Source organism: Pygocentrus nattereri, chromosome 15 (genome assembly GCF_015220715.1).
Source record: "Pygocentrus nattereri isolate fPygNat1 chromosome 15, fPygNat1.pri, whole genome shotgun sequence".
Taxonomy (NCBI): Eukaryota; Metazoa; Chordata; class Actinopteri; order Characiformes; family Serrasalmidae; genus Pygocentrus; species Pygocentrus nattereri.
The window spans coordinates 6,593,046-6,607,807 of NC_051225.1; the positions used below are offsets into that span (position 1 = coordinate 6,593,046).

Consider the following 14,762-nt stretch of genomic DNA (forward strand, 5'->3'; position numbering starts at 1 on the left):
CTCCAATTCTTTTTTGGCGTGATGTCATGTACAGACTCCTAGGTAAGGTAAAAATCCTCAGTGTGGAAGAATATCAGCAAGTCCAGGGACGACATTGTGAAAAGACTGAAAGGAACAAACAAACAAGTGAGTAAACAAGAAATAACATCACATAAATATCATGACATTACGTTTAAATGAAAGCAGATTAGAGGCGCACTGAAAATCTTCTTTATTCTTTATTACGGTGTTGAAACATTGGTGGACTATGCTTAATTGAGGAGGAAAATAAAAATTTGTTATAGTTTAAGTTGTCCAACAAGAATTTGGCTACTGGAAATGTCGAAGCAGCTGCTTGACATGAGCTATATCCCAAAATCTTCTTCATATTACAGAAGTCAAAAGTATAATTACATGTTGTTAAGGTTAGGGTTCATTGATTTAGGGTGAGACTAATGATATGTGCTGTATGCTGCTCCGCTAACCTGCCTGCATGCAATTTGCCACTTAAACTAGTAAAAGATTTGCCGTAAAACATCTATATAAATCCCAACACACTGATGTGTCAGAGTCTGAAACTGCTCAGTCTCACCCAAACTCACTACTTCATCACGGGCAGGTGAGTGAAAGTCCTAGTCAAAAGCAAAGCCGGACACCCAAAGAGGCGCATTCACTTTTCCCTTGTACTACTTGTTAAGCGCCTCTGATCTAAATCTGAATCATCTCCCCTACAGTGTCTAAAGATTGTAAATATGCCATTATGGAGTTCCAGAAGAGTTCTTACCTCCACACTGTGGGAAAAAGCCCTTAAACCCGGTTCTCCAGATGCAGCAGCTTCTCTACACCCTGAGCTTCGTGTCTCGTACTGAACTACCAAGTCAGATCTCCAGAGCCCCGACCACCGGCACAGAGCAGCTCCGCCCACCATTGGGCGACAGGAACGCCCCCCTTTGCTATCATCACAACCTCATTATTCCAGTTGGGCTGAAGGAGATGACAGCACGGACCACTTTAGATTCCTGAAGAAATGCCGAAGCTTGAGTGGGGATTAAACATAGGCTAATGTGTATGTTTTTGTTTAAGGTTATCATTTTTTTACATTATTTTTCATCCTTTTTCATCAACAACAGCCAACAACATCAAAACAATTTTAATGACTGCTACTCATAACAATAGTAATTTTGTATTGTTGTTATTATTACATAATAAGCATATAATAACAACCATGTTATATGAAATATTGTTAATTATTCATTCCATTAATAATATAGCAATTTATAATAACTATTGTTATTAATAATGAGGTCATCTCACAGCTGGTGCTTCCCAGAGTAAGAAATCATAGGATCAATATCACCGGCTATTAATGCTATGATACTATTGTTGACACTGTCATTTAGTATTGTATACAACAACTACTACTACCATTACTACTATTATTAATAATAATAATAATTATAATAATAACGACAATAATAATAGTTAGTAATGATGATCCCATTGTTCCTTGAGAATGCACCAGCTGTGGCAGGACCCCATGCCCCAAGCTCTGAGACCTGAGGTAGGTCAGCACAGCCAGACCACCCACCCCCACCCCATCCCTCTGCTCCAGTTTTTTCTGCACATTAATCAATTCTGATGGCCAGCCGCTCCAGTCCCCACTGCTCCTCCACCCCAGGGGAAGCCCTGGTGGAGAGATATGGCACTGTGACTCCCAGAGGCAGGAGCATGGGGGTATTTGGTAAGGGGGGGTGGGCTGGGGGTTGGGTGCTCATTGCTGCGTCAGGGATAAATACTGCGAGGCCCATCTTCATGGTTGACTTGAAGGGGTCTAGTGATTAGTTTTGCTCATAATCAAGGATTATTAAGCCAGAGACCCCTTTCATTTATTTAATTTCCAGTCAAAAAGTAATATAATAATAATAATGACAATAATCTTAAATTATATAATCAGAATCAGAATCCTTTATTGATCCCAGAGGGAAATAGCACTTTTAATGCCAGCAGCTCAAAGTACTTTACATTTTACATTTTAGATGCTTCTTAAAAGTGAGCACTGAGCTTGACTGTCTAATAAAACGTGAATTGAGCTCCACAGTTTAGAAGCAGAATAACTGAGCCTCTCCATGTTTTCTGCATTTTATGGAAGGTGGTTGCAGAAGGTCAGTATCTCCAGATCTAACCTGCTGGAACATAAACAGGCAGAAACTCTGTGATGTAAGTGGTGCTTTAATGTCATTTAGAGCCTTAAAAACTCTGGAAAAAAAAAACTGGACTCTGGGGTGGTCTGTCCATTGTTCAGTGTCTTTGTTTGATGTGTCCGTCTCCTTTTCTCAGTGAGGTTCTTCTTGATCATCTACACACCCTTTCAGACCCACAGCACCGAGTCGTCTTCTCACAGTGGAAGGATGGACAGAAACACCTGTGGATGTTTTCAGATCTGAAGCAGCTTCATTTTCTCCGCTCTCTCAAAGATGAAAGCTTGAAGATGAAGTGCTGTTTATCTGATGGGGACAGTTTTGGTGTCTACCAGGTCATGCACGGTTCTTTGCAGTCCTCTCTAATCATTTTATGTCCAGTTTGGAAACTTTTGACTTGCTCTTCCTTATGAAAACTGATTATTTTACATCTAATCTTCTCAAACACATTCTCTGAAAAAATGAAATGGCCATTTTAACAGGAACTGAAATAAATGAGGATATTCTCTGACTTTTCTCAACATTGTACATCACTTAAAAATAAACCAGAGCCTCTGCCTTTGTCTCTTTACTTTAAATTATGCTCTGTGGTAGATTGTGGGTTGTGTGTAACGAACGGGTGGGTTTCCTCCACCCATGCTGATCTAAAGCATCTTTAAGTGAGGAGAAGTATGTGGTTTCTTAATTTAGTGCCTCTTACGTTACTGTTCATTGTTTATTACTGACACTCCCCACTTTTATCCAGCCACATTCTCTCCCTTCATCCTCCTCTCATTCATAACAGCAGGCTGATAGGAAAATCAGCACAGGCCTGCATGGGAAACAAACAGGCTGTGAAAAGCCTGAAGTTTAAAGGGCCCAAATCAAGTAAAACTGAATATTCATATAATAACATATAAGGTTTAATATAGCGTGTTAACATAGTTTCAAAATGTACAGTTAATTTCTCAGTTCATACAGTCCATATATGCAAACTAAGCTGCAAAAACAACCTGTATTATATTCATTGTTTGTGATGTCACAAAAACCATCCCATTTACATATATCCTCTTCCTACTCTACAGCAGTTTAGCTCCACCCATTCACACTGAAGTTATATGGGGTGTTTGAAGCCGGACTGCTTTCTGAACCAGGCTCAATACAGGACAGCCAATCACAGCTTACTGACGTTTCATTCTTAAAGGCACGGTAACTGTTTAATTCGAAGGGATAAAGAAAGGTTGGAAAAATGATCATGTAGAAATGAGTAATGGCTTTTTTTTGGTACCATCCATCCATCCATCTTCTAAGCCGCTTCTCACTCAGGGTTGCCATAATTTTGCCCCCCAAAAACATACTAAATTCAGGGGCTCCCAAACTTTTGCACATGACTGCATCTTATAAGGGAAAAAATAAAATACAGAAAAACTGGACTTTTAAAGAGTCACAGCCACGGCAAAAAAACCTGAATAACAAACCCAACCTGACCCTGAAAATGGTTTCTTCTGGAAGCAGCACATTTCAGGATTGTTCTGGCCCGAGGTCAAGGTCAGCGAGGTCATGGGTCACAGCTCTGGACTCCCGTGTGAGACCCCAAGCAGCTGAGCTATTTTTTTGAGGTTTGGGGGGGCATAACCCCCTGCTGACGGAGGAGATTAAGGAGGCGAAAACACCCAGGCTGAAAATGGGGAGAGCAGGAAAGAGTGAGAGTGTAAACTGAGACGTGGGTTTTTTATAAAGACCCCCTGCTTTTACCTACACGGCTGGTTCGCATGTCTGAGAGAAGGCCGGATGGTAGGCCTGTCTAGAGACGGTGGGGGGCTGCCCTCTGCATGCACTGACAGCATCAACTCGTGTGCTTGTTCACGTCCCTGGAAAGTACAGACACTAAACAAGCGCGTGTGAAGTATGTGGCCAGAGAGATTTGTTCTCATCGCAGCTTCCATCCCACATGCTCTCTCTCTCTCTGAACATGCTTTCCTCTTCCCTCCACATGGCATGTGTTTCCTGTCAGCGCTGCGTCCCTGACCAGCACTCACACAATCTGCATCCATTAAAGGGGACTAGTACAGAAACATGCAGGGTTCAGGAGGTGGGGGTGTTGCATGAGACCCCAGCATAAATCATTCAGTGCTAAAATTACAGTGCTGCCCTGTCCTGGAGTTCAAAGTGGAAAAATGTGACAGCACATACAGTGCATCCACCTGGAACAGGGCCGTTTTGGGGGTCCCAGGTGAAATCCTGTTTTGGGGCTACTGCTCAGTACAATCATAATATTGTGTTTATGCAAGAATGAAAATCAATCAATGCCTAAGTTTAAAACTACACACAAATTCAGAAATAAAGGAACTAAGCGATCTCTGGGGCAGTGCCCCTCTTATCACTGGGGTGGGACCCTCAGTGGTACATCTCAGTACCTATAGTCAGGGAACATAACTGAACCATAAATCACTGAAATGATATGTTCTAAGTTGTACTGACTCCACACCCCGTCTCACCTCCAGGACTTTTATTCTACTTTTCTGTTTTTAAACATTTGGTTATGAAAAGGTAAAATTTAATCTTTTCACCTGGGAAAACTTATTTAAGGTTCACAACTAGACCTTAAAACCACTGCTGTACCTTTGAGGGTACATTTACATTGTTTGTACCTTGATAAATGAAAAATGTACCTGCACAGAACCTTTATTTCTAACTGTGTATGCAAGATTTAGGGATTTGGGACCTCCCTCTTTCATGTAGAAGAACATTTGTAGCCTGGGCTGTGCTTCGGACCCTCTTCCCTGAGGGGATGAATCTGGTGATTGAAATAAAAGAGAACTGTTTTGCAGATATGAGTCAGTGTAAAGTTAATTTTGTATTTGAGATCTGAAGATTAAGCTGGACCTTCTTTATAAGCCTGTGAGTGTGAAGAAATATGAGGTGGTCTGAAAAACTCTGAGCCAATTCTAATGACTTTTAAATGACTATTTCAAGCTTTACTGGGTGACTTGCAGCAGCATGGACTTCATGTTTTAGCCTGTTCCCCTGACTTAGTTAATTTCTTTAACAACAAAAATGACATAGTGCAGCTTTAAGAATGCTGAAGGAATTGGTGGTCTAGTGGATAGGATTCGGTGCTCTCACCGCTGTGGCCTGGGTTTGATTCCCGGTCAGGAAACTCCTCTGTTTCTTTTGGGGCAGTCATGGACATTCACATGTTATAATGCATTCATAAGACATTCATAACTATGGCTATAAATATTAATAAAAATGAATTGCACGTTATAAGCATGCTGATTATGCATTATGAATTGTTGAATGCATTATAAGTACTATTCATAACAAATTATAAGCTTTCATAAGTTGTATTTGCTCACTCTAAGTAAAATGACGTGTACTGTACTAAAGCCTCCTCCAGTGTTAAGAGTGAGGCTTCAACTTGAAGTATTTACTGAAGAATTTACTCAAACACTAAAGCATGCACAATAAAGCACATTACAGGCTTCAAATGTCAGATTTTAAACTAGTAATACCATCAGTAGGTTTTTTGTACTTGAAAAGCACATTGTAGCAGTGATTCTAGGCTGGACAGCCTGCTTGGAGCATCTGAATACTCAGGACTGAAGCCCAGAAGAGCCCTAAAAAATAAAGATAAACTTTGTATTTGTCTTTACTTTACGCTCTCCAAGCTGAGATTGACTTCTTTGGCACTGACAGCATAACATGTTATTAACACTACTTATAATGTATTATATTACCAATTCATTATGTATAATAAACATGGCTATAAAGTGTAAAATGTAAGCCTTATGAATGCATTATAACATGTTATAAATGTGTTTATAGATGCTTACAAACATGACATGCATAGAAAGTGTTACCACAAATACATTTTCATCATACAGCAGATTAGCTCCACCCAGGCATATTGAAGCTCTAGGGACTGTTTCAGAATGATGCAAAATACCAGGCAGCCAATCAGGACTCATTTATCGTATCTCAGTCTTAAAGACACAGTAACAAAAACAGCCTATTTCATTCTAAGGGATGAAAAGAGGGTGGAAAATGGTCTTGTAAATGATTTATCACTGCATTTGGTACCTAAAACCACAAAAACGTTACGAGCGGGCCTCTAGGGGAAAATGTAGCATATGGACCCTTTAAATCGTCGGGATGCATGCCCCCGTCGTCCCTTAGATTACTACCCTGGTGGAAAGTTTGCACTTAATGTCCCATTGAAGTGAAACCTGCATGTCTGGCGAAAGTAACTGCATGTCTGGTAAGTTCAGGTGCAGCTTTCTTGCTAGACGCAGAGGAAGAGAGGGAGGTACAGAGATCCAGCACCTTCTCAGATGCAGACGCAGGCTGTAAAAATGCCCCGAACATTTACTCACAGCGCTGACTGGGCCTCATAAAACATTCCTGAGGAATATGATCTCAGGAAAGCTACAACAAATGAATGGAGAAGTCAGAACTGAAACTCAAACAGCATTCACACACGTCATATACTGCCTCCTTAACGAGGCCACATGGGGCTTTTACGCTGGGCTGCATCGTAAAGGTGGACTTTAACTGACTACAAGTGAGTGAGAAAGTGAGGTATGTTTAAAAGAGGGAGGCATTGACTCCCCCAGATGTATTTGATAACTGAACACATCTGATCGTGTGAGCACACCATGAATTAAGCAAGCCGTATTTGTTTGATATTTCGATTAGCACAAATAAACAGTCTCTGGAGCTCTGCAGGCATTAGGTCACCAGTAGGTCAACCAAGGAGAAGGAAACTTCAGATAGCAGATAAGAATCATCCAAACTGTGCTCACCTCCTCCCCTGATGCCCAAAAAAAAGGGCACTCTGTCCTCCCTCTCCTCCTTTGCACATACTGTCTTATAGTGTACTGTAATACTGAAGTCATACAGTCTAATTACATATTGAATTACAGTCTAATAGTGTACTGTAATACTGCAGTCTCACACTATACTAACAGTGAATTACAGTCTAATAATGTACTGTAGTACTGTAGTCATATAGTCTAATAACATATTGAATTACAGTCTAATAGTGTACTATAATACTATAGTCATACAGTCTAATAACATTGAATTACAGTCTAATAATGTACTGTAATACTGTAGTCATCCAGTCTAATAACATATTGAATTACAGTCTAATAGCGTACAATAATACTATAGTCATCCGGTCTAATAACATATTGAATTACAGTCTAATAGTGTACTATAATACTGTAGTCATCCAGTCTAATAACATTGAATTACAATCTAATAGCGTACTATAATACTATAGTCATCCAGTCTAATAACATATTGAATTACAGTCTAATAGTGTACTATAATACTGTAGTCATCCAGTCTAATAACATTGAATTACAATCTAATAGCGTACTATAATACTATAGTCATCCAGTCTAATAACATATTGAATTACAGTCTAATAGTGTACTATAATACTGTAGTCATACAGTCTAATAACATATTGAATTACAGTCTAATACTGTACTATAATACTGTAGTCATACAGTCTAATAACATATTGAATTACAGTCTAATAGTGTACTGTAATACTGTAGTCATACAGTCTAATAACATATTGACTTACAGTCTAATAGCGTACTGTAATACTGTAGTCATACAGTCTAATAACATATTGAATTACAGTCTAATAGCGTACTGTAATACTGTAGTCATCCAGTCTAATAACATTGAATTACAGTCTAATAGCGTACTGTAATACTGTAGTCATACAGTCTAATTACATATTGAATTACAGTCTAATAGCGTACTATAATACTGTAGTCATCCAGTCTAATAACATTGAATTACAGTCTAATAGCGTACTATAATACTGTAGTCATCCAGTCTAATTACATATTGAATTACAGTCTAATAGCGTACTGTAATACTGTAGTCATACAGTCTAATAACATTGAATTACAGTCTAATAGCGTACTATAATACTGTAGTCATCCAGTCTAATAACATTGAATTACAGTCTAATAGCGTACTATAATACTGTAGTCATCCAGTCTAATAACATTGAATTACAGTCTAATAGCGTACTATAATACTGTAGTCATCCAGTCTAATTACATATTGAATTACAGTCTAATACTGTACTGTAATACTGTAGTCATCCAGTCTAATAACATTGAATTACAGTCTAATAGCGTACTATAATACTGTAGTCATCCAGTCTAATTACATATTGAATTACAGTCTAATAGCGTACTGTAATACTGTAGTCATACAGTCTAATAACATTGAATTACAGTCTAATAGCGTACTATAATACTGTAGTCATCCAGTCTAATTACATATTGAATTACAGTCTAATAGTGTACTGTAATACTGTAGTCATACAGTCTAATAACATTGAATTACAGTCTAATAGCGTACTGTAATGCTGCAGTCTCACAGTCTAATTACATTGAATTACAATCTAATAGCGTACTATAATACTGTAGTCATCCAGTCTAATAACATATTGACTTACAGTCTAATAGCGTACTATAATACTGTAGTCATACAGTCTAATTACATATTGAATTACAGTCTAATAGCGTACTGTAATACTGTAGTCATCCAGTCTAATAACATTGAATTACAGTCTAATAGCGTACTGTAATACTGTAGTCATCCAGTCTAATAACATTGAATTACAGTCTAATAGCGTACTGTAATACTGTAGTCATCCGGTCTAATAACATATTGAATTACAGTCTAATAGCGTACTGTAATACTGTAGTCATACAGTCTAATAACATATTGAATTACAGTCTAATAGCGTACTGTAATACTGTAGTCATCCAGTCTAATAACATATTGAATTACAGTCTAATAGCGTACTGTAATGCTGCAGTCTCACAGTCTAATAACATATTGAATTACAGTCTAATAGCGTACTGTAATACTGTAGTCATACAGTCTAATAACATATTGAATTACAGTCTAATAGCGTACTGTAATACTGTAGTCATACAGTCTAATAACATATTGAATTACAGTCTAATAGCGTACTGTAATACTGTAGTCATCCAGTCTAATAACATATTGAATTACAGTCCAATAGCGTACTGTAATGCTGCAGTCTCACAGTCTAATAACATTGAATTATAGTCTAATAGTGTATTGCAATGCTGCCAATGCATTTTAGTCATTTAGAGATTTAAACTGTCCACATCAATAATCAATAAAGTCTGCTTTAGCTTTCTGGACAGAAGTTCGAGCTGCTTCTAACAGGCCATGTTATCCATTACAACTCACAACAGAAATACACAAGTGACCATGTAAGCTTGAACTTTACACGTTATCTCACATGCTGAGGCTACCACATGCTCTTTGTTTCACTTGCTGTGTTAAATTCCTGCGCACTAATCAGCAGCACATGGCCAGCTGTTGGATGCCCAGGAATTCCACTCTCCCCCTGCCAGAAGGAATTGTTTTCCCAAAACCTTTGACAAGGTTCCCAAGCCAGCCTTATGAGAGCAAATTCCAAATCCCTCACTTAGGCCTAATTACAGTGAGGCAACTTCCATGCAGTATGACCTAAACATTTCCATTTCAGTACAAGCTGAAGGCCACAAGCTTGAGTAAAACCTGTTGTCTGCGAAATTATGCTCCCCACTGATGTCACTGTCATATCAGAACCTTGTAAACTACAGTTTATGTTTATGCCCATTAATGACATCAGCTGTGAAATATTTTACAGATAAAAAACAACTTTTCCAAGTTTTGTTTCACAAAAGTTTTCCTATTCTTAAAAGTTACCATTTAGGAGATCTTTAGAGAAACTCTAAGGTGCAGATTTACTAAAAGAGGTGCTGGTGCTAAACACACGGTCTACAGTCTACAGACACTTTGGGCTAGTAGGGGCCGCCAGTTCGGCAGGTAATCTACGAAGAATGTCAATGGAAATGAGACTCCTTAATCAACATATGACCAGTGAAAAACTGCATAAGCACATGTTTGTTTCATATGCTTTTTGTATGAAAAACCAATTTCTGCCAAAAATAAAGGTTTCGGGTTCAAACTGTGGCTCATTAGGTTGAATTAAATACTTTCTCAAACTTTTGCCTTAATATGTCAAAGTAATGACAAAGATATTCCAATATGATAGATAATTAATTTGAACAACAAAAATTGATACACATTTGTCCTCTGTTGGTGGGATGACCTGGACCTCTGTGCGAGTGCATTCGGAAGCCACGTGATTTTGTAAAATCACTGTTTTATTTCAAAGAGCACACTCAGGTTGTTTGAGAACTGGTTGGTTTTGAGGTTAACCTCTCAGCTAAATGCAGTACAACAACGAACGGCTGCAACATTTCAGATGAACAAACACGAAAGCCACAGCGTACATGGATAACTAAGTAAAGAGTAGCTTTAGTCTTGCAGGGATTACAGAGCCAAAGAGTTTCAATGTTTAATTTTTTCAAATATACCCAAAGTATTTGGAAATAGCAGTGTGCAACAGAAGAAAGGAGGTGCTCCATTATAATAATCTCATCCCAGTGTTTTTGTACCTTGAGAGAGAAACTCCCATAAATGCAACACAATAACCCAAAAACTGCAGAAAAGCAGCAACTGCCACTTTAATGTTGTTATCAGTGCTAAAGAACCAGTATGCCTGCTTGATTAATCATAACAGCTGCGTTTTGATGCCAAATTAGGGTTTGTGAAGGTGCACAATGTTGGTTAATCTGCCCCTAATGTGGGTCACTCTCACTCTTCAAATCCTTACTCTCAGGTCAGTCCTTCCAGACCAAACTCTTCATTCATTTAAAGTTGAATGTACATTCAGGATGATGTGGGATGTTAAAGCTTCATTTATACCGTGACACAGTTTCTGATTCAGCTCCGCTGCTGGTATTGTACAGCACATTACTCAGTTATGTGTCACCGTGGTTAACATGGTGACAAATGTAAGTGAATGACTCAGAGTGAGAGTGGGGAAGACTTTGGCCCAGCAGGTCACCCCCTGCCCTTTGTAGTCCCGCCTAAATCCCAGCGAGACGTGATTCGGCTCTGTGTAAGCTTCGCACTGACCGTTTGTTAAAGAGGCTTTGCAGATTTCTGAACAATAGTGGACTTTGTGTTTTAAACGCAGGCAAAACTGACCACATACACACAAAGTCAGACTTGAGCATTATGTGTGGAACAGTTGGGCCCCAATTTTTGCACAGAAAGAAAGAAAGAAATGAAGCGAGCAAGAAAGAAAGATTTGCGGAACTGGAGACTGAACACTGGATGCTTGCACCTCGAATCTAGGGAATTTACAAAAGGTCAGCAATAAAGGTTAAAGGTTTGATATGAAGCTGTCAGTATTACTCAAATAAACGGAATTTTTCTACTTGGAAAATAGAAACGGAACGTTTTCATGCATATTTCAAATTCTCTACATTAACATTTCTTGTGTAGAGCTAGACCTTCAGTACAGGCCACAAATGTCAAAACGCTAACTTCCGCCAGCGCCCTTATGCAATTCTAGCAGCATGTTAGCGCTAAGCTAATGGCAACCCACATTTATTTGATTTTACAAGAATCCTGGTATAAAGCTACTGCTGCTGTTTTCACACACTGGTCAGGCTACCGCTCATACTCACAGTCAGTGACCTGTTTAGAAGTTTCAGAAGACCTAGAGTGAAGTGTTTACTCAAGAAATTGGTCACACCCTCTCCTTCTTCTTCTTTCGGCTGCTCCCTTTAAGGGTCGCCACAGCGGATCATCTGCCTCCATCTTGCCCTATCCACTGCCTCCTCTACTTTCACACCAACCATCTCCATGTCCACCTTCACTACATCCATAAACCTTCTCTGAGGTCTACCTCTTCTCCTTCTGCCCGGCAGCTCCATCTCCAACATTCTTTGCCCAATATATCCACTATTCCTCCTCAACACATGTCCAAACCATCTCAACCTGGCTTCTCTGGCTTTATCTCCAAACTGCTCCACCTTCACTGTCCCTCTGATCTGCTCATTTCTAATCTTGTCCAGCCTTGTCACTCCCAACGAAAATCTCAGCATCTTCATCTCCGCCACCTCCAGCTCAGCCTCCTGTCTTTTAGACAGAGCCACAGTCTCCAAACCATCATAGCAGGACGCACTACTGTCTTGTAAACCTTCCCTTTCACTTTTGCTGCTATCCTTCTGTCACACACGTCATACCCATTGGAAAAAAACACTTCATAATTATGTTAGACCTTCAGATCAGCTCCTGATGTTCTAGCCAATGGGACAGTTAGCTCAACTGTATTTACCTAAACACCATAAAGAAAATCAATCTTGATTGGGCGATTTTTCATTTTGTTTGTGAGGAATTTGACTCTTTTAAATACAAGTATGCTATGATGATTATACATATATATACAGTACTGTGCAAACAAAAGTTGTTATTTAAAAAAATCTTATCTTGGCAATAAGTGTGTTTGTACTTGTAAAAATACCAGTTAGAATAATACAGTTAGAATAAATTCATTCAAATAAATAAATGCAGTAAAAGGTAACAAAGTTTTCAAAAAAGTACTGGACGTTTTATGAGCTAATCTGAAGAACAAAGTTCGGTTCCAAATTAATATTCGACATTCCCAGCCAATATATAGATACCTTAAATTCCATCACCAGCGGTCTTGATTTAGTTGAAATTACTGATAAGCCAAATCAGGTATTAAGTGATGATTACAAAAATATTGGGCTGCCACAAAAGGAGGTTAGGAAAGGGTTAAACAAATGCATTGAGATACATAAAAGCACTACTTATGTTACTACTACTGTATTTATTCCAATAGCAGTGTTCATGTGCAAAGATTTACTGTACAAGTAAGTTGCTATTTTAGGCAATTTTTCATATATATACATATTCACATAAACAAATATATATATATATATATATATATATATATATATATATATATATATATAAATATATTTTGCTGCTGTTGGAAACTCTTGTATCTCCATTTTAGTTGTTTTTCATAGTTTGAAAATGCCTAGTGCCCTTTACATTATGTATAAATTTCAGGAAGAATGGACTAAAAGAAATGGCCAAAACGATGTGGAAAAGGTCTGGTTCCATTGATTTACATTAAAAGAAAAAAGTTTTTTCTTTCTCCTGTAAAGTTACCGCTTTGGAAATACAAGGTTTTGTTCCGAGATGTATGTATATGTCTATATATCACTGTTGTCTAAAGAAAACCTCATATCTCCAAAATGGCAACTTTACAGAAGAAGGAAAAAATATACTTTACTTTTAATGTAAGTCAATGGAACCAGAATTTTTACAAGTCATTTTGAGCTGTTTCTTTTGGTCCATTCATGATGAAATTTACACACAATATAAAGGGTAACAGGTATTTTCAAATTCTGTCAAAAAGTGGAAAACAACAAAAATGGAGATACGAGGTTTTGTTCCGATAGCAGCAATATAAATATATATATATGGTCTGTTATATTAATCAGCTAACATTGCTATTGCTTGGTCTTTTTTTCCACACCCTGATTACACATGAATCATCTCATCTGATGAATCATCAGAGAGAAATTGGCCAGAAAGAAAATCTGTTTGCTTATTTTGACACTTGGTTTATTAATCTGTAATGACACTGAAAGATCCACTGTTCATTTCTGAAGCTTATGGACAAAAACTCAATACTCAATTTTTTTCTTTTCATTACAAAATATAAAGAAACATGCATGAACAATGCATGTGTTGGAGTGGCCCAGCCAGACTAAGCTACATGTGCAACCAGGATTGAGAGATTTTCTACATTGAGCTGAATCCTGAGGACCAAATATTGCCTGTTTATCAAGTGTGGTCCATGCTGGTGGCGGGACAGAGAGCCAATATTAAAATCCACAGAGCTGTTTGATAGTGATCAAATGGGAATCTCTGTAAATGAATCTCACAATGGATGTTGAAACAGCTGACTCATTTAATTCATTGTGTCAGCTGCTAATGCTTGACAATAATGGAGAGCAAACAGAGTGGACTAATGGGTCATGAATGGAGAGGACAAAAAGGGGAAGCAGCGGCCCAAGTGGAGGTTCATGTTTAACGCAGACGTTAATGTGTGAGTCAGTCAGTTTGGGAGAAAACCTTAACCAGGAGGAAATGTTGGGCTATGGCAAAAACTGTTCATTTACAGAGTTGTCAGGCAAGAATTTAGGGCATTTCTGGAAATTATTTGGATCAGGACTTGAATAAAGGCCTCTGGACCAGGGGAAAAATGCAAAGCTTCACTCTAGGTACTGGTGTTGTAAAAATGCATTGATACATTCATGATTCATAACTTGGTATATTCTTTTCAATCAATGCCCCCCCAGCTAATCAGCTCTGCTCTTGCTGCCCAGGTGCAACATGGTGTAAAAACTGATAAAATTCAATTTACCCCACTGGCATATGGAGCACTGAAACTAATCACACTGAAAATAATTGCATTATTTGCTCAAATTTGACCCTAAAGATTGATTTTTTTATTCCCAATTAAGCAGCAGAGCATTTTATAAGCACAGCAGTGCACCTGTATAAGTGGGTATACTAATCTTCAAATTACTTTCATCAATCCAACATTTTTTACGTCATGTAATGACAAAATGTGCCACAAGTCCTTAT

General features: G+C 38.3%; 1 long non-coding RNA gene across 1 annotated transcript; it reads left to right on the forward strand.

Annotated features, from left to right (window-relative positions):
• The first annotated feature begins 67 nt into the window (after nucleotides 1–67).
• LOC119265276 lies at nucleotides 68–2,187 on the forward strand. Its single transcript, XR_005131552.1, has 3 exons — nucleotides 68–126; nucleotides 714–1,045; nucleotides 2,129–2,187. It is a non-coding gene; the product is annotated as an uncharacterized LOC119265276 (long non-coding RNA).
• The last annotated feature ends 12,575 nt before the right edge of the window (nucleotides 2,188–14,762 follow it).